The sequence below is a fragment of the Dermacentor andersoni genome, chromosome 10 (genome assembly GCF_023375885.2).
Source record: "Dermacentor andersoni chromosome 10, qqDerAnde1_hic_scaffold, whole genome shotgun sequence".
NCBI classification, from domain to species: domain Eukaryota; kingdom Metazoa; phylum Arthropoda; class Arachnida; order Ixodida; family Ixodidae; genus Dermacentor; species Dermacentor andersoni.
This window is the reverse complement of record NC_092823.1, coordinates 26,413,944-26,441,629: the sequence shown is the minus strand read 5'-3', so window position 1 is coordinate 26,441,629 and position 27,686 is coordinate 26,413,944.

The following is a 27,686-nucleotide window of genomic DNA, read 5'->3' as shown; positions in this document are numbered from 1 at the left end:
TCCTACTTCACCTTAGTCATCCTAATCTGTATTCATCCTCTTTCATCCACCTTAATCTTTACACATGCACCTCAATCCTCATTAATACAGTCTAATCCACCTTAATTCTCCCTAATTCACCTTAATTCAATCACTAATGAATCATTAATTAACTTGGCTAATCATTCTCTTATAAAGGGTTGGACATGCTTTGGGTCGCCTCTGGCCTTCCTTGGGTCACGTGATATTTTCTGTTCACAACGTGACCTTGAAACATAGAGATCTAAAGGCTTTCGCCTTAAAATAAAAAAACGATATGTGGACTATCTAGCGCTCATCACCTGCATTACCACGGTTATACTTGCCACTAATTTTTCAAGGCTTGCATTCATTGTACCTGGCTGACGCACAAATCGACGCAAGCTAGAAATATTAGCTCCTCGGAAGCCACTATTTCAATTTTTACCAAAATAAGGAACGGATCCTACCAATCGCGAAAAGAGAGGTCCAGAGGCTGTATCATTGCACATAAATGTTGACAGCGGAAAGCAGAATCTATAGTGCTGCGTTTCCGACTGAATAACAACAGTTGGCGAGGTGCGAGGTGATGTAGCCGCCGCTGAATATGAAGCATACTGAGGTCAACCACATTTTTATGCAACGTACAAATTGCCGCAACAAAAAGGCTAGTGAGCAAGCAGCAAGAATGAAAGGAAATGCAGCTTTACGGGATGCTTTGCTACGAGCAATAACAAAGACGCCTCACTTCGAAAGCAACGCTCTTCTTTGCAGGAACAAAGTTTTTTCGGCCAATGTTATGAAGCCACTGCTTCCTTCCCAAACCGTCGCGCTTTCCTTGTGATATCATAAATGTTGCATGACCATCTTCAGGATTCTTGCTGCATTTATATGCGCGACAGCACGGCATATTGCTAGCACAGAGAGCAGGAAACACAGCGCACAACTTTCCCTAAGCCAAGCCAGCCAAACTGAGGAGAAAAATGGCGCGACGTAAAAACAAAAACACAAGCAAAACGCAGGATGCGCGCGTTTCCCAGGGCAACACCAGGGAGGCCAATCGTGGTGCAGAAAACCGAGGGCAAAACTGGTTGCCGCGGGGGAAAACTCAAGGGTCGAGGAGGATGCGAGGAGGTCGCGTCGTAGCGGCAGAGTTCAAAGAGTGGCGGTACTTTGAAATTATCAAGGGACTTTAACGCCCAACAGGCTGTAACACCCTCGCGTGGCCATTTTGGGTGTCAGTATGGGTTCTGTGGTGCCCTCTCGACTAGTTTTGCTTTCAGCGTGAGTGCTGCGGCGCCCTCCCTTGACCAGTGTCGGTATCAGCCTGGGTGCGTGACGCCCATGAGGCTGTGGCGCCCTCTCTTGATCAGTTTCGGTGTCAGCATGGCTGCTGTGGGAACCAAGAGGCTGTGGCTCCCTCTCTTGACTAGTTTCGGTATCAGCCTCGTTGCGTGAGGCCCAAGGGGCTGTGGCGCACTCTGACTAGTTTCGGTGTCAGCATGGGTGTTGTAGCGCCCAAGAGGTTGTGGCGGCCTGTCTTGACCTCTTTTGGTATGAGCCTGCGTGTTGTGGCGCCCTCTCTTGACTAGTTTCGGTATCAGCCTTAGGGCGTGACGCCCAAGAGGCTGTGGCAGCTTCTCTTAACTAGTTTTGGTAACATCATGGGTGCTGTAGCGCCCACTCGAATACTTTCGGTATCAGCCTGGGTGCGTGACGCCCAAGAGGCTGTGGCCGCCTCTCTTAACTAGTTTTGGTAAGAGCATGTAAAGCCCCTCAATTTTTCAAAAGTAGCGCCATTCTTAGATCTTTCCGCCACCCCGCTCACCCTGGCGCGTCCTCCTCCACACTTCTGTCGCCCCAGCCTCCTCCGCTCCCCCGTTGGCCAATCTGTGTCACGTGGAAGCAGGCGCCGCGCTTTTGTAAATTTTTTTCTTTCCAGCGCGCGCCGACCTCCATTGTTGGGCGCGCGCGATGAAATTACGGCAGGCGGACTGACGGAGTGTGTTAGCGTAATAGAATGTGTAGGGCCGAGAACTGAATTGCGATGCAATGTTGCTGCGCCTTCGGTTGCCGCAACAGACACAGCGAGGGCAAAAAGCTTTTTGCTTTGCCGTCCGGCGGGCGCCACGCAAAAAGTGTGGATTCGCAGGATCGGGCGGGCTGACTTCGAGGAAGTGGCAAAGAACGCACGGCGTAGTGAAGTAAGGGCCACGGCTACTCACAACCTCTTATTTCGAGCCTAGTTCACGCCTTCCGCTTCGAAAAAGTGTGTGTTCATTATCTGCGTGGTATTTAGCGCGTTCTTTGAGATTTTTTTTCGAATGTGCTCTCTTTGTTTCATGTAGTTTCGTCTTGCGGTGAAATGCACGCATCTGCAGCTGGCCTGTGACATAAAAGCGACTTAGTGTGTTCTGAGCTCCACCAGAAGTTAGCATATTCTCGACGCTTTTGCAAGGCTCAATATGACTTACGATGCAGTCTTTCAGCTACGAATGTACGCCCGCATGTATTGATTTGGTTTGTGGTGATTAACGTTTTTAACGTTCCGAAGCGAATAAAGCTAGGATGCAGGTCGTAGTGGATGGCTCCGGATAACTTTATCTAGCTCGCCTGGGGATGTTTAACGTGCACTTTGATCGTAGAGTCGTACGTGGGCCGGTAAATTCCTCGTTGGCGTTTCATAATACTCGCGCGGGCGCGCTAGCGCTGCTTTAAAAGTTGGCGCCTCGGCACGATTGTATTTCTTCAATAAGTTTTGTTTACTAGCTGTAACACCTTGTCATTATTTCGTATTATTGACGGCGCCTCCAGGGAACCAAAGCGGCAACAGGAACACCAAAGCTACAACCAGGGCTGGATGAGGCTCGCCGAAGCCTGTGTATGCCAGGGGTATAAGATCGCGGACAGCCAATTTTGTATGCGAACATTCCCTGCGACGCCTGCATTATTTTAATGTCACGTGCTCTTCAGAGGCCTCCGTTAGCCATTACATGTGCCCCCCCTGGAACAGTACTTGTAAAAAAAAAACAATATATCGTCACGATTACCAAAGCACCCCGCAATGAAAAAAAAACGGCCCTGTTGCCAGGCATTGCTGACCGCACACAGCCGTTCCGGCTGTGTGCGGTCAGCAATCTTTCACGCGCCGGCTGAACAAGAGTATCCTGCAGGTACGTAAATGAACCTACGGAACCGCGTACACCTACTTTCACGCTGTCAACACCTGAAACTTTGGTAATTACGCGCGTGTTTGAGTACACCGCGTGCTTGCGTCGTGTTTCTGCAACACGAACTCTCAACGTCGCGCGCTTTACGCCTTAAATGCGCCTTGAATAATGGTCCTTTTCTCTATTTCTTCCGCAATTCCAACACGAAATTCTAAAGGCCAGTTACCGACTGACGAAGAAAGATCTCGATTGAAAAGCTGCTCCGCAGGGCTCGAACGAACTTTTCTGCAGATTTCCTCCCGTAGCGTTTCAGCCGTCGTCTGCTACGGCAGGCGCACCACCGGCGGCGCCACCGTCGAGGCCGCGCCAAGCGGAGGAGGAGGGAAGTGAATGGCGCTACTTTGGGAGATTGAGGGGCTTTAAGAGCATGGGTGCTGTGGCGCCCACTCTTGACTAGTTTGGGTATCGGCTTGGGTGAGTGACGTCCAACGACTTTGGACGCACGAAATGCTGGGTCCCTAACGTGCTCTGCGTTAATTAAAAAAGTACTGGTAATATTAAAACATCTTTGTTCCACGAGAAATTTACCCATTTCTGGTACCCACCTTCAACAAGTGGAATCCCAGCAAATGTTTGCAACGAGCAAACGCCGCCGATTGTGCTCGCAGCAACAAAAACAGTAGCGATCAGTGAGAAGTGCAAGGGTGTTGACTGGCAGCGTTTAGTCAACCCTTCATTTTATCATAGCCACTACGAAGTTACCATTAAAACAAGAAAATTATGCAGATTCCACTCAGAGGGAGAATCAGTGCTTCGCGAAACATAGTACTTTTATTTATTGGTTCGATGTATGTTTGCGTATGTTACTCTACCGGTGGCACATGAGGCTATGAGCTAAAAGGGGCTAGTTTCGAGCTCAGCCCTGTAATTTTATTTTTATTAAGCACGCAGAATGAGACAGCGTCCAAGCATGGGCATAGCTATATCAATACTCCTCCTCAGTTCCACGCAGGAGGACACTCAGGGAGGCACGATTATGTAGTACAGCCGTCCGGTCGATTATATGCCCTCCGTTCACATCATTCATGGCCGGCTGGTAGCGTTCATAACGCGGACGGGGCGTCGCCCTCGCCACTGACAACGCGCAAAAAGCCGGAAAGCGAACAACATCCTAGCGAAAGGCGTTTCTACAAAATTGCGGCCCGGGCTACTCCATGTGCCCGTTCCTGCGACCGACCACCACGTTAAAGAAGTCAGCCGATCCCACGCACTGTGGGAATCGATGTAAGCGAAGCTTAGAATGCTTTTTCCTTTAATTGACGATAATTATCGATGATGTTGGCGGCAAATGTGTTATTTCGTCAGCCTTTAGTCCAATAGGAAAGTGGTGAACTTATGTTACAGCTTACGTTGCGTGCACCACTGCAGTTTGTCCGCGTAGTCCACAGAACACCAAGCAACACGTGTTTCCTTGAGGCGTTGTTGTGCGTCATTGTTCATAATGTCTCAGAGGGTAGAGCGTTATCATTGCCTCGCATGGCACATTGCATCGTGGCAGAAGTGTCCAGTTTTAATTGAAATATGAGGCTGTAAGGAATTCCTTTATTATGATGAATCCATTTTGCTGGCGTGTGTTTACGTGTCTTTATGCATACGTGGCGAGTACGCTGTTGAGACGCCAGCTCCAAGTGCTCTCTTTAGTGTATGGACGATTGTATTGTGTTAAAGTATCAAAGCCCAGCACGTGACCTCTGCAGACAAGCACCTACATTTTCGCCCCATAGGAAGGCTAGCACAGCACGTGCCAAATGGGCAAACTGTGCAACATTGCCGCGGCGCCGCCGGCCAGGATGGATGGATGGAAGGAAGGTAGGAGCGTCCCCTTTGAAACGGGGTGATGGCAGTTGCCACCATGCTCAGTTTTTTATTTTTGGTTTACTGTGTTGTAAATTATTAAAATTCGCCATTTTCTTTAAATACGCTTTCCTACACTTTTAACCTGATGTAACCTCTCTTCTTTTGAGCCACCAATCCTCCAATCGCTTTTTGCTAATTTCCACCGCATATTTATTTATATGACTAGTGTTATCTCTGAACGCTCGGGCCTCAGGAAGCGTGACTGTGCCCGCATTGACATCGGGATGGATACAATTAGATTTTAGCATTAGGTGTTTTATTGTTTCTACAGATTTACCCCACACAGTACATGTGTCTTCTTCATTAAATTTCCTTTTATAGCTCCGCATTCTAAGAAATCCTGACCTAGTATCAAAGAGTAGGGCACTGCCTCTTGAGTTATCATAAAGCATTTCCTTCCTGATCTGCTGTTTCCAGCATCGATATAGTCCAACACTACTCTTCTCTTACATTGAATTTATGCAGTTTTTACCTTCTGCGTTTTTAATTTCTCGTTTAATGCTCTGTCTTTCTCCGTCCTCGTGTCTGGCATACTTACTGGTTAGCTTCCTAGTTCTTTTCCGCCATTGTGTGTCAACGCTCCTTCTGTATAGGTATTTAAATACGTTAGCTGTCCAGCTGTTAACGTCCCGTTTCCTCAGGCGTTTTTCGTATAGGATTTTACTCTGAGCTTCCTGTGCTTCGAACGATGCCCAGCCCATATCCCCCTGTACTGCTTCGTTTGTGGTTTTCCTGTGGGCACCTGGTGCTAATCTTCCAACATCTCTCTAATTTGCTTCTAGTCTCGACTGAACTTCTGCCCTTAAGCACAAGACCGCATTCCCGAAAGTAAGCCCCGGCACCATTACTCCCTTCCAAATACCTCTCAGTACCTCATACCTGTTGTACCCCCCCCCCCCCCCCCCCAATGAACTATGTTTCAATGTCCCGGCATCTCTTCGCCCTTTTTCTGTGAGAGACTGTTCGTGCTTTTCCGTATATATCTGCCCTTTGCTTATCCATACTCCGAGATATTTGTATACGGCCACTCGGGCGGGTTATTTCATGGCCTTGTATCGTAAACTCCTGATCATTTGTATCGTTGAAAGACATCCCACCTGACTTAGCTGCACTAAAACTTAAACCTAGACTGTCTCCTTCGTCTCCACAGTAATTAACCTGAGTGTGCAAATCTTCCTGGCTATCTGCTAATAGTACAACATCGTCCGCATACATTAAACCCGGTAGTCGTTGCTCAACAATCTTTGTCTAATCTGTACAACAGATTATACCCTAGGCTGCTTCCTTGTAGCCTTCTTTCCATACTTATCATATAAAGCATGAACAGCAGCGGTGACAGAGGACAACCTTGCTTTAATCCTTTGTGTACCTCGACAGTTGTTGTACTCTTAATTCCTTCCCATGTTATTTCAGCATTATTTTCTCGATATAATTCCTGTAGAAAATCAATTACCTCATGACCGAAACCTTCACTTTTTAATATGTTCCACAGGAGTTCCCTGTTCAAGTTGTCGTAGGCACCGCTTATATACAGGAAGGCTAAATATAGAGGTCTATTTTCCGCCTTAGCAATTTCTATGGACCGGGTAAGCACAAACAGGCTGTCATCTAGGCGCCTACCACTTCTGAACCCGTTCTGAAGTTCTCCGAGTATTCTATTACTGTCTACCAATGACTGCATTTTTAATTTCACCGTCTGCATCGCAAACCTATATATAACTGATGTTATCGTAAGTGGTCTGAAGGATTTTATGTTCGTCTATTTGCCTTTCCCTTTATAAATCAAATTCATTTTACTCTCTTTGCAGCTGTGCGGAATTTGCTTATTCGTTGACTGCCTCCGATGCTTTTATCAGCGTTTCCGGGATGGATGGATGTTATGAGCGTCCCCTTTAGAACGGGGCGGGGAGTTGCGTCACCATGCTCTTGCTATTATACTGCCTAATGTCCCACCTAGGTTAAACAATGAAAAAAGAAAAAAAAAACACTATGAACTACCACGCCCAAATTTTTTGATCCCATATTGCGAACTGTGCTTTTGTACGTCTCCGTCTTTTGTCGTTTCCCTACTTTTCTTCCACCAATCCTCCAATCGCCTCTTACAAATGCATATTACGGACATGTTTGCTTTACCACTGCTCCCGCTGAACCCAAGGGCTTCAAGGAGGCCAGCGGTGCCTAAATCGACCGCTGGGTAGACATCTTCACATTCTAATAAAACATGCTCCGTCGTTTCCCTGGCTTTGCCGCAGCAAGAACATGCTTCTTCTTCCTTCGTATATGTCGCTTTATAGGTGCGTGTTCTAAGGCATCCCGATCTCGCTTGGAAAAGTAATGAGCTTCCCTATAAGTCATCATAAATGCTTTCGTTCCTGATTTCGTTCTTTCCTCTTAAGTAGTTACTCATGGCAGGTTTCTTTACCGTTGGCGCCACCCACGATATTATTTCATCCTCTCTGACTTTCCGCTTGACCTTCTTTGTTGCTCTGTTGCCCACAAAAAGGCCGCATACTTGCTGGTAAGCTTCCTAGTTCTTTTCCTCCACCGTCAATTAATGTTTTTCCTGTACAGATACCTGAACACCCTCCCAGCCCATTTACTTTCTACCATATTCCTCAGCCGTTCTTCATACTCAATTTTACTGCGAGCTTCCCTCACTTCAAAACTAGTCCAGCCCATATCACCCTGCACAGCTTCATTTGTAGTCTTCCCGTGAGCGCCCAATGCGAGGCGACCCACTACCTTTGGTTCCCGTCGAGTCCTGATTGTACCCCTGATTTAAAGCAAACAACTGTATTTTCAAAAGTAAGTCCTGGAACCATCACACCTTTCCGCATACCTCGGAGGACCTCGTACCTATTGTATCCCCATAGCGCTCTGTGCTTCATTATGGCTGCATTTGTCTTCCCCTTTACTGTTATGGTTTTTTCCTGTGTTTCCATGTATCCATTGCTTTCGTTTATCCATATACCAAGGTATTTATATTCTGTTACCCTTGGTATTTCTTGGCCCTGTATCTCCACTGTTTTCATTGAATACCATAACACCTGATTTTCTAACACTAAATTTCAAACCTAAATTGTTGCCTTCCTGTCCACAGATATTAGCCAGATGTTGCAAATCACTTTGCTTGTTAGCTAGCGACACAATGTCATCCGCATGAAATAAACCTGGACGCACGGAGGCGAGCGCCATCTGGTGGTGTTTGAAGAAACCCAGCTGCAAGCACGGCAAGATCATCGCAGCAGCAACGCCCGCAAAGTCGGAAGCAGGGGATAATAAAGCTTCGCTTTAATAAGAATGAATGCTCCGCGTCTTACGGCCGCTCTCAGTTGGTCATTCCGTCTCCCGCTATAACAAACGCATGCGGAATGCGCAAGGTGAACCATCTCTCGCTGACCTCTCCGCGGCTACGAGTGTAGTCAGGAGACAAAGAGGGATAGGTTATATATGCAGCGGTGCCGCGCCACAGCAGAAATATATAGTGGCTTCCCCCCATCACAAGCTACCGCCTCCAAGAAAACGATGCACCGTACGAAGGACACCATATGCTAATCTTAAATGACTGGCCAAAATAGGCTCCTATAAACATAGACCGGTGCAAGCACAGCTCGGAATGTATAGACCTCTTCAAAGAGAGAGCCTGGGGCGTCGTTATGATGACCTGTGGGCTGTGATAATTCACGAGCCGCAAAATAGTGTGCGCACTCTTCCGCGCAGCGGCTGAACAAAATCTGGTTGTAGAAGGAGGCATATCCCCACTATTGCTTTCGGTTAAAATTGACCGCTTCTCGGCCAATGGAGTTGGAGTCCATGCCGAGGTAGATCCAGTGATTTTTATTTTTTGATTGCAACATAAAAGCTGGATGTTTCCGAAGAAAATTGTTATCTCCGGCGGCATATTCGTGACGTGTCTCCAATAAAACTTGATGCTTTGTTCTAAATCTGGTAGCACAATGACGTACGTCAACCGTGTATCTTTGTGGCAAAATTAGCTGTCTCTAGCATCTATGCTTGGGAAAAATATTTCTTGTCTGATGCGCAGAATATTTTTTTTTTTTGCAAACGGGTAAATCACCCGTGATTGCCAACAACATTGCAGACGCTGCCACGAGAACCTTTTCTACTGCCGCGCCGCAGTCCATGGTGGAGATTCTGGCCGTTTGCGTTGAAAACGCCTATAAGGAAACGCATTTTCTGTAGCCATCTTCACACATCTTGTTCTTTTTTTTGGCAATGCATGTGCTTTATTTTTGTTCACATAATCATGATTATACAGATACATGAACCGATAGCCAGGGAAGGCTAGTTTTCTGTCAAGAGAGAGAGATAAAACTTTATTGTGTCCTTGATGGGGTTAAGGGGTGGCGGGGGTCGGGAGACTAACCCCCAATCCCCCCCCTTCCTCAGACGGCGGCCAGTCCCTGCTTTCTGGCGGCGTCTTAGGCCATCCGGACGGCCCAGAGCTGCTCCTCTGGGTCCAATCTGAGCAGCAATGTCTCCCACTGCTCGGCCGTACTAATGATGCGTGTGTTAGTGCGGGAGGTGTTGGTGGGTGAGGCTTTGGGGCATTGCCAGATAACATGATTGAGGTCGGCGCGGGCCTTGCACGCTTTGCAGAGTGGTGAGTATGCATCGGGGTACATGCATCGGGGTACAAGCATCAAGAGAGAGAGAGACAGAGAAAAGGATGCATAGAAAGGCAGGGAGGTTAACCAGAGGCAGTTCCGGTTGGCTACCCTGCACAGGGAGAAAGGTGAAGGGGGGATAAAAATAGAAAGAGAGTGGAAGGGGAGATATAAAGAAATAGAGACGAGCACAGCCAAACCGCGTACGCTACAGAGCAGTAGGGGGCGGCGTTCTTACAGTCTATCGTGAAGCCCCGCAGACAGCAGGAACCTTAATAACGCGAGTAAGGCCTGTAGAATGGATGTTCTGTGGGATTACTAACCTAAAGCTTTCAGTTCTGATAGTGGATGATTGTCCAACTGGTTCAGTACTCTGCACAGCACTTGTCTCTGAGCACTATATCGCGAGCAGACACAGATAATATGTGCGAGCGTCTCATAGATGTTGCATGTGACGCACGTGGGGCTGTTGGCCATTCCAATAAGGAAAGCATACGAGTTCGTAAATGCAACGCCTAGCCACAGACGGTACAGCATGGTCTGTGCACGTCGTGGTAATCCAGGTGGTACGTGCATCCGTATGTTCGGAGACAGCGAACGCAAACGACACATGGTGAAAGCGTTCGAGTCCCACAGAGGCAAAGTACATTCACGGGACCTCAGTTGAATCTAGCTGCAGCGTCTGTTCGCGAAAACGGAATTAAGACACGTTGACCATCTTCACGTGTAGATCGGGAGATTCCTCGGCGTGGTAATTCCCGCTGATGCTGCTATGTCCCGGAAGCCATTGAACGATTATGTTGTGTCCCTTGTCATGGCTGCGATGATACGTATGTCGAATTTCTGAGGCCAGTTGTTAGTAGGGTCCGTGGCGCATTGGGCTTTGTATTCACTGAAGGGTTGCCTTGGAGTCACTAAAGACTGTCCATTGTTGCGGTGGTTTATGATTAATGAAATCAAGTGCAGCACGTAGTCCCGCAAGTTCAGCACCCGTTGATGTGGTCAAACATGAAGTTTTTAATTTGATTTCTATATATTTTGCCGGGTTGATGACTGCAGCCGCTGACCTGCTGAATTTTACCAAACCATCTGTGTAGACATGCTGCCGGAATCTGTGTACGTTGTGAATGTTTTCCAAAGTTGCTTGTTTCAAAGCATGCAACGCCGCTCCAGCGTTCTTTCTAATTCCTGGAATCGTCAATTGCACGTGCGGCCGGTGCAGACACCACAATGGATCTGATAATCGTGTAGCGGGCGTAAATTCTGATGGCAAGTAGGACTGATGGCTTACAACACTTTTGGCAAAAGTAGAAGGTGGCCCTTTTGCTGGCAAGCTAGCAAGATGGTGTGAGGGAATTCGAATAAGGTGTCGGATGTGTGCTCTCAGGACATATGTATCTATGTAGACAGCATCAAAATTTAACAGACAGGTCAAGCGTAGATTTTAGCAGCACAGCATTCCAGAACACGTCGTGAATTGCAGCAGTCAAGAAACATACTGAAATACTCCTAATTAATCAATGAAAGTAAGTTAGAGATGATCGTTGTCAAGAGAAAAGAATTCCCTAATCTGCTTGAGATTACGTGCGGTTCTAGCCCCTAGGAGTAATATATTCCAGATATTTGTGCCACTGAATTCAATTATACTTTCGCCGTATACATGGTAACAGTTTGGTAAGTTCAGGTCACCTTTTCAAGCATGTCTAGTATTGCGAGCTGAAAGAAAAGACGTTTCGAGGAATGGGAATTTAGAGCAGACAATATTATTTACGGAAATTGAGATCTTATGATTGCATAGTGCGTTAACCGATAACACATGTTGTGTTTCACAATAATAAATGTACCACTGGTACAGCATGATGAGCTAACTATTTCAGGGCATTTTTCTGATGTTTTTATAAAGGCTGTTTGTATGTCACGTATGTCCCGCCCCATGATTATAGATGATAACTAATATGGATACGCCAAAAACGCATAGTAAAAGTTTTTGAGTACTTCACGAGCGAAATATTGCTTTACCTTAACTAGGGAGCAACAACCGTATACGACATTCTTGGATACATATATATGTTGTGCATATGTTGTATATGTTGGTCAAATAATACGCTCAGATAATAAACGAATCAACTTCTTCGAAGGGGTTATTATTAACTTGACATTTGCCAGGTGTAAACATCGTTTCTTCTCCATCGAAAAACTATATATTTTCTCGTATTGCTGTTTAAGGTTGGTTTGCTTTATAAAAATTACGAGGAAATTCATGATAACTCGGCCATCAAATCTGATAGCAGTACAGAGAGTGTGTCTCCAGTAAATAATAAGGCTGTGTCATCGGCATGCATAAGAATGTTTGAGTTCTGAAAAGCGTTGGGGAGGTCATTAATGTACGCCGAGAATAACATGGGACCGAGCACCGAACCTTGTGTTGCCCCATTAGTGACTGTGCTGTATGCAGAGTAATAATCATCCATTACTTACCGTTCTTTTGGTGTAGATAAATAGCTAGAAAGAAATTCGAGCGAGTTATATATCACAACATATTAGTTGCAACTGTGTTAAGGCTGCACTTTATGTCGATCTAGAAGGAACAAAGCCATGCCGCTGCGGACAAATTACATTGTTGTCTTTTACCGATCACGACAATCTTTTGGTAATTAGTTTTTTTCAAAGACTGGTGTTTATGACACTCAGGACAGAAGCAGGTCCATAATTCTCTGGTTGGCTCGAACCTCCGGACTTCTGTACGGGGATGGCTTAGGCTGTTCTATAATATATTCGGATACGTCTGGATCTGGAAACGCTAGATTGAATACATGGCATAAATGACTGCAGAGAATGTCCATACTGTCTTTTAAAATTCTAGTAGGTTTACCATCATCCCCAGCCGCTTTATCGTTGATATAATTCGTTATGAGTTAGTTCCTATAGGTGAAAGTAGTTGTCAACTGTTCCAGGTAGAACAGGTGCGGCCTTACAGGATAGAAACTGATTATCTAAATTCGTTGCTTTGTTAGCAAAATAATAATTAAAATTATTAGCTCCTTGGATTGATGGTTTGTCAGGTTGAATTCTCTGTATTTTGCCTTTGCCTATAACTTCTTTTAAGATTTCCCATACTATTTTCGTGTTACCACTCGCGTTCTTAATAAGGTTAGTATAGTATTGCTTTTTTGATTTTTAGTCATACTAACCGGGATATTTCTAAAGTGTTTAAAGCTCTCCCTATAATATGAATTTGATTTATTGCGTTTGCATCTACGGTAAAAAGAGTGTTTCTGTTTAAATGTTTCCAGTATTGTTTTCGTTGTCCAAGGACACACTGATCGCTCGTAATTGGAGTGCACTTGCACCCTTGTAAATCGCTCAATGGTATTGCAGATACATTGAATTAGCGTTTCAAACTTAGTATGTACATCACACAAATCTATGAAAGTCTATGCATTAAATCAATTCTCGCACTTCTGCATAATTTGTATAAGTACATCTTCTATCCAGTGTACTACACAAACAGGACATGTACATAGGAGGTAAGAAGAGAAACGTGGGGTTCTGGTGTGCAAGGGTAACATCGTAAACACCTAATAATACACTAAATTCAGAAATAAACAATATGTGATCATTAAGAGATTCGAAGTGGCTTGTAATACGTGCCTGAGGAGATACTATATTTTTTTTAGATGGAGTGATTCAGATAAGAACACGTAATCATTAGAACTGCGGATCAAAAGGTCAACATTGAAATCTCCACAAGCGACCATGGGGTCATCTGAGGAAATAAGGCGTACGATTATTTTTTTCCATGCTTGTAATAAAATCACTTATGTTTAACACCCGATGTAGTTGCTCAGCGGCTATGGTGTTGGGCTGTTGAGCACGAGGTCGCGGGATCAAATCCCGGCCTCGGCGGCCGCATTTCTATGGCGGTGAAATGCGAAAACACCCGTGTGCTTAGGTTTGGATGCACGCTAAAGAACCCCAGGTGGTCAAAACTTCCGGAGTCCTCCGCTACGGCGTGCCTCATAAACAGAAGGCGGTTTTGGCACGTAAAACCCCATAATTTAATTTGTTTAATGTTTGAAGAACGAGGCCGGTACACGACTCCTACTGTGGCATGTCATTTCAACTGAACAAATATAACTTCAGCGCGTGATTGACAAACTGAGCTTTCTGGAAGGGTAACATACTTAATGTCACTTTTAATTGAGAGTGCCACTCCTCCACCTCAGGTTGACTCCAGTCTTGCTTGCGACACTGTAACATACCTGGAAACTGAACTGTTTCATCTGGTTTGAGCCATGTTTCTCTTATCGCTATAATATCATAAGTAAACGTATGCTGCGACAAGTTAGGTGACAGGCTTACAAATCTTTTCCCAATATTTTCCAATGATCTTGTTTTCTATGTCAAGTTCTTCAAGGTTATAAGCCATTAAAATGAAATAACGGTGTTACCAGGGGTGCAAATTCCAAGTGTCTATACAATCTGAACTCAATAGTCGGTTCCTGTAATATGTACAACACGTGAATTCTCGGATTTTCTCATACAATTTTTTCATCCGGCACCCATGTGAATTGCTCGTGTGAATTCACAAGTGAATTTCCCATGTGAATTTCTCGTTTTGCTTTTAGTGCAAGCCCCAAAAGTAGTTTATTTGCTTGCCACAAACGTTCATTTGTGAAGATCAGGGTGACGTCCAAATCAAAACGAAGGTGACACCTGTTGATTCTTTGTTATGTTGTCTTTATTTAATTTTGTCTCTAATATTCCGAAAAACAAATTGACATTGATGCTTGGTGCAGTTGTATTATTTTTGTGGAAACCCTGCTGTGTATCACATCAATGTCAGAGTCTTTAATATCTACGTTCAAGCACGTTGAGATGGTTTGCAATAGATTAGCGAGGTCCTTCCCAGCCTTAATTGAAATACCTTTTATTTCCAGTTTACAGGTACCACAGTAATGTACAAGGGCACTCACTTCTTGTTTAACATCCTTCAGTTCTTTTGACAGGCGGCTGTTCTTCTTTCTTATTCAATGTTTTCCGACTTCAGTGCATTCACTTCCAATTTTAGTTCTTCAAAATTCGGATTAATGACGTTCATTGCTGATTTCACTGATTCCATTCCGTTCTCAAACACTTTGATGAGATCACGTTTTAATTCTTTCTGATTTTTTTGAACTTGTGCAGTCAATTAAGACATTCCCTTTGCCAGTTCGTTTACAGTACTCATTTTGACAAGTTTGACAAGTTTCACCCAGAGAGCAGCCCAAGAGCTACAGCGCGCGCTAATAGGGCGTTTCAAAAGCACATACCTGCGTGAAGTAAGCTTTGCGGTTAAATTCCGTCCTATCCTGCAGCTGCCAGGACTGCTCACGAATGATTCTTTTCTCCGGTCACTTCAGTGATTTCACAGTCCTGGGATAAAGTCACGGTTGCGTCCGGAGGCGTTGTCTGCAGCCTCCAGCGTTGTTTCCAACTCATTATGCGTATCGATGTGCTGACACGTGCGACACAAGTCGCGATGTGATGATGATGTCGAGTAGACTGCCTGGGTACAGACACCACTCAACAGTGACTGCTACTCCATGCCTGTACCTATTTGCCTAAGTGATGCACTCCGCGAAGTGTTCACTTCGCGCTACAAGCCAAGACCATGCACTCCTTATTAGAACAAGTCTTCAGCTGAGAAAAAAATTATGCTTCAAGGCAGGCACTGAGGGCAGGGCAGCCTTATTCTCGAGCGGATAACTAGTCACCTGCGTCTTCTGTCCACATCAATTAATTCTATCATCTGGCCCGGACTCTTTGCTAGGCTTCATGAGTGAAGGCATACAATGGCTCAGCCTCGTACATTTCTAGTTGCACATGCAGCCTCATAGAGTACCCAGGCTCACCCATGTTGAACAACAAAAACTTCTAAAAGCCCCTTTGCTACAGTGTTTCTTTGTGCAAAAGGAATATGCGAGGACCTCACTCGCGATGTCATCGTCAGCGTGCTTGGTGGTCGCGATGTCAACAGCCACGAGTACAGTGTACACTGTGTGTGCATTCAGGAAACATGAAAGTGGAAGAAGACGCCCTGCCCAGGAGGACGCCACAGAAATGGCGATTTTGTTCTCCTAGGCAGCACAATAAACTGTATGCAGCTGACTCTCAGGTTTATTGGTCGCGAGAGTAACCATGGAACAACGCCCAGTGTTCAATGCCTCTCTCAGGATTCAGTGTCCAGTACCTGCCTCAGTGTTGAGTACATGGGGAAAACTTCCGCAAGCGCCTGCACGATTCCAGACAGCCGTGTCTTTAAATCGGTCCTGCATGAGGCATCACGATCACCCCGAACTGAAGTATTCGAATCCAAATGCTACTTTACGTCCAATTTAAAGTCCTGCTGCAAGGAAACATTACTTTGGCTAAGTTCGTTACAAATGGGTGTCATATATGTCATCCTAACGATGTTGGAAAAGATGCGATTTCAGCCAGGAAATAACGCTTAACGAGACAGCGTGTCAACCTTGTAATTAGCGAAAATCAGGCGTATCGCAAAGCGTTATTGTAAACATGCCCGCGCGATGGCTACTCTCTTAGGTTATGGAAAAATGAAAAGCTAGATGGTTCTCAATGTTTCCAGTTCCGTGTCATTTCACCGAGCGAGTGTAGTTCTTGTCAGTTTTGGTGTCAAAAACTTGTATATTTGTAGCTTATCCTAACGCACAGACTTTTGCTTTAAACGCAGTATTTCGCTCAAAGGTTGTTACTACCAAAGTATACTGAAACTAGGTCATTTCTGCTGCCCAAAAATTTGGTGTGGTCGGCCTTTAAATTAAATTGCACATAGGTGAAACGGCGAGGCGCACGAATGTTTTGCTCGTCTAAGAGGCAGCGAGCCCTCTTAAAACTACTTACAAGTCCTTAGAAGAACGAATGCCTAACACTAATTTGTTATTTCTTCATCAGAGACTTCTTAATTTGGCTCCATTCTCCTCTCGCCTGCTCAAACAAATGTGTTTGTTATTTCGTTTCTTCGCCACAACTATACAAGCCTCCATAAGCCCGGTAACATCACTCTATGTCGATTGTTATCAGTGTCCTGGCAAAAGTGCAAATTTCAGTATAAAGGCACAAACGTTTTTTTTTACATAGTAAAAGAACGCGCGTATGCTTCTAGTTATGTTGTCGAAGAATAAGATTGGATTATCAAAGTGAAGATCTAACAAATCAGCAACACACTGGCACTTCTTTGGAGAGAAACTTCCAAACTGTATTATCTAAAGAGCAAAACTAAAAAGAAAGGCACCAAAGCTTGGAATTTTTGTTTCTTCCCTTTATTGGTAGACTGTGGAACTGAGTTCTATGTGGTTACTGCCATCCGCTACACGCATAAACGTCGCTAAGAGTGAGCGTGATTAAACCAGTCGGCCAGTGCTTCCCACGATTCAGCAATCACATGCCAATCGGGCCTATCAATTTTCCGCGTGAATTTCCACGACTGTGCTTCAAAAATTCCTTTTGGGAACAGTGTAATGCTAAGTGCGCAGACTCGAAAGGCATCAGTCTAAAGCTGAGTGTTCAGATTAAATGCAATGCTGCGGCTATAACGAAAATGACCCTAATTTTATTGGTTACCGTTTTTGTCTCAAAAATCAAACTGAAGCTTTCTTCGTTCCTTTAACCTTTGTGGAAACAACATAATATAAAGCATAATCACTGCATTTGTCTCTTGTGGCTTGCTTTTTTAGAACCTTTCTGTCACCAGCCTTTTTCAACATCAGCCCTGTGCTTTTAATTGTTTGGGGGAAGCACAATCGTTCTGTTGAAAACACGCTCGCTTCTCACCACGTCCGCTTGGTGCCCAAGCTGCTCCGTGCCCAGAAAAGTTGGAGATAATTGCTTTACTGAAGCTTCAGTTCACATAGATTCCAACGTACGCGTTGGATCTTCATTTTTTTCTTCAAAACTTTCAGAGCTTCTCCGAGTAATAATCTTCTCTGTTATTGTAGCCCAATGTCTAAAGTAACCTTAGAGCTGTTCATATTGTATATGCGCAGCCAAAAAAACTCGGAAAGAAATTTAAACGTAAAAACCATCCTGTTTAAAATTCCCCCCTCTTTTATATGGCGAACGTGAACCTGAACCATACGAGTTACAGAAACTTCTCATCAAGTATGATCGTTTTTTTTTTTTCGTATCTTTTCTACGCTTGAGTTAAAAATATTACTTTCTTTTAATTTCTTTATGAACGACAATACAGGTACTTCAACGTATTTGTCGGAAGTGTTTGTTCTGTCGTCGTGCTGCAGTGTTTACATCGTTATTAGCGGTTATCAAAGAAAACCTCGCCCACATAGTCCTGAACTAAAGGAACGCCTTCTCTACCGTCATCGTGACCAGTATCATCAGCATTCTTAAGCCTACCGCAGGATGGAGGTGTCTTCCGTAGTTACTGCGTAGTCCGGCCTGTACAAGCGCGAAAAGACGTCACTTAAGAAATGCAAGACAAGGCGGCGCTGTCTTATTGAGCGACTCTATATATACCTCTCTAACTCAAGAAAAGGTTTAGTTAACTTGTAATTATGTGATTTTTCCAGCTCTTTTCCACAATAGCATCAACTGGGAACAGTGTGGTTCCTCGAACGCATTTAGAGCGAGAATGCAACCTGAACTAACGTGTCTCGACAACGGTACAAAACATAAATGAAAATAGGACACACCAACCAATTTCGCACCATAAATCTAAGGCAACTTAGCACAAACTTAAAGAAAAGAGCAGGCGACAAGGTGAGCGCTCACTTTGTCCCCTGCTCTTTTTATTTCTATTTTGTGCTCAGTGACCATATGTATTGTGGTTAGTTGTTGAGTATAAACCGACAAGCCCAGCAAAATGTACTACATGGAACACACCTGGAGCATCTGTTAAGGGAATTTCAAGTAGGTTTGTATCCTTACAATAAAAGTCAAATTATAGATCCACTACCATGCATGTTCTTTTAAGAAATATATCATGGAGAAGTTATTGGAGTTGTACAGAGGTTGCAGTTCTTACCTGAGATTTCATAGCAGGCGCAGCTTGAGATGAAATGGTGCAAGCATAGAAGTGTTGAAGATGCGGCTGGTAATTCATAAGACTTAATTGGGTGATGCTTGGGTAATGTGCACAACCGCTAGACACACAACATTGCCTTTACACTGCACATATAGCAAAGCTGAAATTGTAATTGCTGGGGTTGATGCCAAATTAACTTCCATGCAGTCACCTTTGAGGAAGGAAAATTAACCCGCACCAACCAAACTCACCGCATATTTTCTCCTCAACCTAATGAACATCAACAACCAATTGCACTTTAGGAAATCAACAATGTTGCGTTGGATTTGTTTCGTTCGTCAAGTACAGCAGCCAAATAGTGTATATTGCGCGTGTCTTCAGGCTTTCCGTGGCCTCGAATAATAAAGCAATATGATGCTACGTTTCGCGACAAATCGTTAATTATGCACTCGCAGCTACGACTGCAGGAAATTATTCGCCTAGTCATTAAACCTTGGGCAGTTTCGCTCTAACGGCAAATCATTGCAAGCGCTAGCAATGTTCAGCGTTACGCTCAAGCTCTTCAGGCAGCCTTTCAATAATACGCGTATGGAAGATGTTGGCACGACACAGCACGCCAGATAATTTCTGATATGGTCGCTAAATCCCACCTTTGGAACTATTGAGCCCAGATCACACTTTACGCTTGCTGACGTGCGCAAGCTCGCGCCAGCGGGCCGTTCGTTTGCTTGGCTCACTCGTCACCGTTCTGACACACCTCGTTTCACGCTTTCTTCTCGACAGTACTTCAAAATGCGCAACCATTGATAAGCGCCACAGTTTTTGTTTTCGGAGTTATTATATAAGCTTTCTTCTCGCACGACCTAAATCTCCCTCACTTAACTGTTGACTGTATGACGCCGTATCTGCATGGCCGGGCACGTGCAAATGCGAGGCAGCCAAGCAGCGATGTCTGCACGGAACAGATATGCGTGCTCGCGCCGCTACTTTGGCGCGTGCGGTATGCAAAACACCGTCTGTACATGCGCAGGCGCGCCGGCAAGCGTGCAGAAAAGCGTTTGGTCGTTATAGTCTTCTCACAACGCGGGCGCTGTGAGAAGCGCCGCCACCAGCGTCGCAACACCATAGTGCACGATGAGGCAGAAAGAAAAACCGTCGGCGTTCCCACACCCTTAAGTGCACTGTCCTTTACGCTCGGACCCCTTCATGCACCATGGTGTGGCGCGCACACAGCTGCCCAACGGCGAACACCAGTGCTTGGGAGGTCTATCCGAATAGGTAGCGAAATTTCGGGCGAAAAGAGATTCAAAACAAATTGTCAGCGACATCTGCACGGGTGGTTATGGGAGCAGCCATTGAAGCGTGGCTATGTCAGGAGGGAACAAATATCGGGAAACAAGAAAGGCGTTTTGCATTTAAAACGTTACACGGCTACATTAATTCAAGGAAAATAAAATTCATATTCAATTTCACATGCGCATGACGCGAAAAGAAAGGACAGCCATATCTCACTTGATCATTGTCACTAAATACTTTAATTCAGCGCCCACCATAAGAGCGGGCGTTGACGCCGCTATCCCTTGCGCTGCAATGCATATCTTGAGGTATGCATTACGGCGCCGCGGTCGTAGAATTCACCCGTTACAATGCGCCCCCCCCTGTCACATGTTGTGTTCTTTTGCTTGCCGACGTGCGGGTACTTTCATCGTTTCTAAAGCTGTTCAGTCAAAAGTGCGAGTTATGACCTCCACATAATTGTTTACTTTAGCTGTTTCCGTGCGACTGCGCTGACCATGCGAGCTTGGTGTCCGGTGATGGTACCCGCGCTCTACACCTAAAGCTTTCTTACGCGTCCAAAGGAAGTATGTTCTCTGCAGGGATACGATTTCGAGGCTCGTACGGCTGACTTTTTTTCCTGCATGGCTTTCCGCGCACAAAGCTCAGGACTCCCATAAAAGCTAATGCGGGGGAATTTCAATATACAGCTGTAACGACAGGCCACCGAAATAAATTTCGCGCTTTTGAGAACAAAATCACGTCACATAAGCTTTTAACGGATATTTCCTATGCTTTTGGCGGATAATCGAACGTTTCGTGGAAATTCTTCTTAGCAGCGATCGAGGGAACCTACAACTGACATGGGGATACCGGATTTCTGGCGGTAGGCCAATTTTTTCGATTTTTATGGACATTTGAAGTTTGAGCCCGGCAAGCTGAGCACTAGGCCTAACCGAGCTCCACACGTGAAGGGGCCGAGCCGAGGCCTAGGCGAGGCCGTGCGGCGCTCGCAAGCTAGCATAAGCTTGGAAATGGAGACCGGGAACGATGCCGGCCTCTCAAACGCGGGAACGCGATTTATTTGGAGAAAAGGCTGCTTCCCGCCCGAGCACTGCGACGCATCCGCCGTGCGGAGGCCGACAGGGAGCGGTACGAGGCCTAACCCCCGGCTGGGGAAGAAGCTGGCAGCAAGATCGGTCGAGAAGGAGCACGCAGAGCTTCCCGAAGGCGCTGATAAAATTATGATTCGCCCGAAAGGAGATATTAATAGCATCCTGGAGGAAGTTGGAAGATTGCGCATGCACGTCTACCTGGCCCAGGCCGCCGGGGTCGACGCGGAGGCTGCAGACGAAGACGTAGCATCACCAAACGTGACGCAGCAGCCGATCATGATAGCTGCGCTAACGCGGCACGAGCAAAGCAAGTACGCTGCGATCACGGTACTTCGGGTCGGTGGATCGATGGTCGAGACGAAGGCGTATATTGCCATGCTAGAAAACGGAGGGAAATGAGTGATCCGCGACCTTGCGCTGGATCCAACTCACGGGAAAATCCTCGATGCACTGAGAAGAAGTAAGAAAAACCCGTCGATCATTGGAGTCAGAAGACTTGGGGTGAAATCCAAATAAGCATTGACCCTGTTTGAAGAGTGGAAAATGCCGATGGTAGTTTACCTCCGACGCTCACCTACACGCTGCTACGCTGCTACGCGCTGCTACCATATTTGTTCTACAAGAAAAAATATGGAGTGTGCGTCACCTGCGGAAAACATGGTCATGGGGCGGGCGTTTGCCCGAACCCCGACGACGTCAAATGACGGGGGTGCGGAGCCGCAAACCCGGAACCAAATCACAGCTGCCAGACTCAGTGCTTGCTATGCAAGAAAGCCCACCTCCTAGGCGACAAGTGCCGGTAGATATATCGCGTGCCATACATCATAAAGAAAAATATATGGAAGAAGAAGACGAAACAATAGATGCTCTAGGCGCAAGCCCCGACTCAAGGCACGCCCAAGGCCACCACTTTGGCACCTAGAGGGGAGCACCGAGAAAGAGCAAGGGATACTACCAGACACCAAGCGGGGCAGCAATTGAGAGCGAGATTCAGTTCGAGACCCGGTAGGAGGTCAAGTTCTTGGTGCGGAGGGGGCCGCCAGCAGACTCCAGCCAAGGGGACTGCTGACCAGGGCCGAGTACCTGCTAACCAGGGCCGGCGACCTGGCCTGCGGCCCTGGCACCTCAACGACCCGTGGGGGAAAAGGAGAAAGAAGAAAATACCCAGTTGGTAAGTGTTGGTAGCAAGTGCTCCCCGGCTGAGAAAGATGAGATTAGCTTACTTAGGATAGAAATAGAGGAGCAGAAAATATCAAACATGAGGTTAGAACGATCGCTGAGGGAAACCCAAAATTCGCTGATCGAACTAAAAACAGAGAAGGCCCCCGTAGAAGCTCCCAAAAAAATGCAACTCCCAAGTTACTCCTCCTGCTCCTGTGCCAGCTATATCTAGGCAAGTGGAGGAGATGAATATTGATTTTATGAGACAATCGCCTACAAAACTAAATACGGGGGGACCAACCCGCTGGCGAGCTGGCAAAAGAAAATTGAAACGTGGCTCATAAAAATGGACAAGGAGATCGAAACCATGAAAGCAGGACAGCTACAGAATGAAGGAGCGATAGCGCTATTACAAACAAAAGTGAACCAACAGTCTTGCAAGATAGACACCCTAAGCGCGTCGATGGATACTTTAGCCACGACAATAGCTAGGCTGTGCGAGAAAATCGGGGCAATAGAAGCGATCCTCAATAAATGTTCGGCTAAGAAAAATACCTCCACACTCTGGCAGTGGAATTGTAGGGAGTGCCAGAGGAAAAGAGCGTTGCTGCAAAAATACCTCGAGCTACAACAAAATGTACCGTAGCCATCCAGGAAACGGGTAAGGTCCCTGTTAGATTATCGGGTTACCAAAGCTTTGACATCGGCAAGAGGGACAAATGCCGAGTCGCCGCCTTCGTAAAGCGAAACATTGCCACCATGGTCCATGATATCTCCCCGAGCGAGGCAGAGGCTGTTCTCGTCGAGATTATCCAGGTAAGGAAAAATAGAGATAGCATATTCCTGCTGAATGTGTACATCACACCCAGGCAGAAGAAAATGAAATTCATTACTTTATTCCGCAAAGCACTCAAAGCCGCAGATGGGGACTGCTCATCATTATGAGAGACTTCAACACGGCTCACGAGGAATGCGGATATACATTCAGAGACCCCAAAGGTAGACGAACTTGGGAGGATATACAAACACTAGGGCATACTCTACATACTGACCCATGCGTCCCTACGCGCACAGGCAACAGTATAACCAGGGACACTGCACCCAACCTCACGATAAGCCATTTTTTTTTATTTATTCAATACTGCCGGGCGCCTTTTGGTAGCCAGGGCAGGAGTGGGTACATGACGCTTTTCATATTAATGGTCCATCAAGAAAACAACAACAGTAACAGTTACGACAGAGAACCACAGAGGCACACAGTAAGGTTACTGCGAAGCAAAGCAAACAAAACAAGATGCAAACGCGTTACATTCAAACCCAATAAAAAGGAAAAAAAAACCGAGCTCACGAAGGTTATTGGCTAGAACTGACTGCTGAAAAAAATGCATCGGGTGATGATAAGGTGGCCACATCGTAGGGCAACTTGTTCCAGTCTGCTATCGTTCTTGGAAAGAACGACAGCTTGTATGTGTTGGTTCTGCACTGAGGCATTATGATTCTGTTGTCGTGTTTGTGTCGAGTCTGTCGGGTTCTGTTGTACTGCATGTAAGTGTGGAATTCTAATTTGGTATGATTATTAATGATTGCAAATAGCATCTTCAGACGGTGCATTCTTCGACGAGATTCCAAGGTGGGAAGACCGGAGCGGCTAAGAAGATCAGATATCGATACCTGTCTTCCGTAGGCGTGGTGTATAAATCACAGTGCCTTTCTCTGAACCCCCTCAGTACTTTTTGCATTCGTTTTAGTGTGCGGATCCCAGATCACGTCAGCATATTCCAGTAGGGGACGCACGAGCGAAGTATAAGCTACAAGTTTTGTTTTAGTGGTTGCATATTTTAACCGGTGTCTTATTAGCCATAGTCTTTTGGATGCCACTGAAACCATGTTTTTTATGTGGAGGCTCCAACTGAGGTTCGAACTGATCGTTACGCCAAAATACTTAAATTGCTCTACTGGTTCTAGAGGAGCGCTATTAATTTTGTACGAATACTTCAGTGGATCTTTCTTTCGGGTTAAGGTCATTTGTTTGCATTTCGTGACATTTAATGTCATCGACCAGTTTTGGCACCAATTACTAAGAGCACACAAGTAGTTATTTAGAACGAGCTGGTCACGTTCGGTGAGAATTGTGTGATAAATTACGCAGACATCTGCGAAAAAACGGGCCCGCACCGGAGAGTCAAGTTTTAGGTCATTTAAATATATAAGAAAAAGAAGCGGCCCAAGGACTGAGCCCTGTGGCACTCCTGAAAATACTGGAGCGATGGGTGAGCTTGAGCTGGATATCTGGAGGCAGGCACGTACCCAAGGGGGAGCCCGGGGGGGCCCGGCCCCCCCCCCCCCCCCCCGATATTAAGACGCATACCCCCCCCCCCCCCCCTCTCCGCCCACGCCACCACTTCTCACACACATTCCTAAAGCGCCGCCAAATCCATGTTGAGACTTGACAGCTATTCGGTGGTCAACATTTTGTTGCTTTTTTCAGTGCTTTTGGACGGCGGTAGTTATCGGCGTCTCCTGGGATGTGAAGGCCAGTTTCCTCATCAATTCGGTGCCCGCGTGATTAAGTCGAGATGCATTCAGTTGTCACCATCTATTCAACGATCATGCGCATCGTTGTTGCTTCGTTAGTTCAACCTTCTTCGTCTAGTCTGATCCAGGGACCAGGAAAGGGATTCAGTTCGTGGTCAGCTGGTCTGTATGAGCGTGGAACGAGTTGCGGCCAGAGAAAATGCCAATTGCGTTTCACTTTTCTTTTTGTTTCATTATTTGCTCGAGTGACGGCTCGCCGCGACGCTGACAGATCCTCGGAACCATATACCCGTGATATGGGTTAGATAAGGTGGAAAATAAAATAATGCGAGACAGCATCCATCATCAAACCCTGCAATAACCCTTAAACTCATAGGCTGTCGCCCGTTAATGCATTTAGTGTTTCCCTAATTGTACAGCACGAAAAGTGCTGTACAATTGGCAAATGGAAACAAGAGTCTCAAGGAGCTGAGAAATTAAGCGATCTACTAAGGGAAACGGCCGAGCTAGACAACAGCCAAGCAGGCAGGAAAAGCGAAAATTAACAAATTTATCCATTGTTTATTAAAATATTTATGGATCAACACCTGTTTATCTAAAAAGGAAACAGAGAAAACGCCGCCGGAAATGGAGGACAATTCCCTGTGTTCTGAATGACGCTTCCACAGTTATCATTAGAGCCGCCCAACGTAGCCACTTCTCTGCTGTGCTTATGTCGGTGTTTTTCTAACCTTTTGCGGTGGGCGCATTACATCTAGAATCGCAGCTTCCTGCGCTCTACGCGGTTGTACGCGACTGGCGGCCACGCATCGTTACGTAACTTCCCAAATAACAATACGAGTTGGTTGTGGCACTTGTTAGAGCAGTAAACGAGGGATCCAAAAGAACTGTGAGTGTTCCGCAAATGTATATTTCTGTATAATTCTTCCAGAGCTAATTCAAAAAACGCTACTATAGTCGCATACAACTGAAGTCTGCAATGAAGCCCCGCCCACACCCTCATAACCACCAGCCACTGTTCCTCCGCGAGGCTGCAAATAATTCGTACTTGAAACTTTTTCTGTTACCCAAATAAGGCGGTAACTACAAAAATAAAATTATTAGCGCGTAATCTTATACCTTTTCCTTCGCCTATTATAGTGGAATGGCGAATTCCTAATTCTTTATTGAACTGAAATAACATGCTTGCTTCGCTACAACTATTTGTTGTGAAGTTTCACTTTAGTTGGCAGTGAAGTTTCATGAGTAACACGGGCGCAGCAGTGAAATGAACAGCAGCGCAGACTTTTGAAGACTCCATACATTTCGTCCATGTCTGTTGCACACCTCATTGCTTCTGCCGATGAAAAGACTCTTTACGAGCAGCAGACGCTCCGGAGGTATCAAGTACGACGCCATTTTGAAAAGACCGCATGACGACGATTTGGTTGGCTTCTGTGATTGGCTGGCGGAGTAACCTAACTCCGCGCGGTCCGTTTGCCTTTGTTGCCAACTGCTGCTTTTTCAGTTCTATTTTACTAACGTAATCTTTATTTTACTTTTGCTTTTTTGTTTGTTCTTGGTGTTTCTTTCCTGCGCGAGTCCATTTACCATAGTTCTTTGTTTGTCAAGTAATGGAGAGGTGAATCGCACAGGCGTAGGTGTAAAATGCACCTTATTTCCGTTCTTCGGTGGGTTTATGCGTTTTTATGGCCAATGGTGGGCGTTATTCACATTTGTACTAGTAAAGGTAATCCCCCCTCATTTGCATAGAAAAGTTACCTTGGGTTGGGCCCCCCCCGAAAAAAAATCCTGCGTACATGCCTGTCTGGAGGTACTGTTGTCGGTGAGATAGGTATGAATCAAGCCACTGTAAAATTTGTTGATTCTGTAAGATGTGTCTAAGTTTTAGCAGAAGTTTACTATGCAGTACGCGGTCGAAGGCTTTCTCAAAGTCCAGAAAAATGGCATCTATTTGTCCTGCTTTGTCAAGGGTTTTACAGAAATCATTGGTAGTGTGAATTAGCTGTGTCACAGTAGATAACCCGCGACGAAATCCATGTTGAGCTTCAGAAAAAAAATTATTGTCTTCCAAGAATGAGGCGATGTGTTTGAAAACAAAGTGTTCCATCACTTTACCTGCGGTGCACAACAAGCTAATTGGCCTGTAATTAGCGACATGGAGCTTGGTACCAGATTTGTGCACAGGAATAACCTTAGCCAGCTTCCAATCCCTGGGGACGTCACCCTCTCGTAGACTAGTACGGAATATAATAAAGAGGAATTTTGAACACCATTCCGCGTATCTGGAAAGAAACGTGTTCGGAATATCATCTGGTCCAGATGATTTCTTTGTATTCAGGTGTAGAAGGGCGGGCAAAATGCCTTCTTCGCCTATGCTAAGATCGGGTACCTGGAAGCTGGTTGATCTGAAATTGGTAGACGGACCACCACCACGCAGGAACACAGAAGAAAAATAGTCGTTGAATGTTGCCGCTATTTGTTGTCCGTCACTAACGTCCACGTCATTTATTGTCAATTTGTGTATGGGGTCCTTTTTTTGAGCTAGATGGGTCCAGAATTTTCGCGGGTCATTAATGAGGAAGTTGTGCCGTTTTACATTAATGAATTGGAATTTTTATTGTCTTATTTGATTTCTTAGCTCTCTACGAAGTAACGCCACAGTACTGTGTGCAGCCCTCGAAATGTTACGGGAAAGTCTGCTCACGCGACGTTTTAGGTGAATTATTTCTCGTGTAATCCATGGACTGTGGCTAAGAATTTTCTTTTTCTTCAGCGGGACGTACCGATGAATACACATATGTACCGTACTTTTAAAGTTCAACCTCAATTCATTCGGACTTGTGTG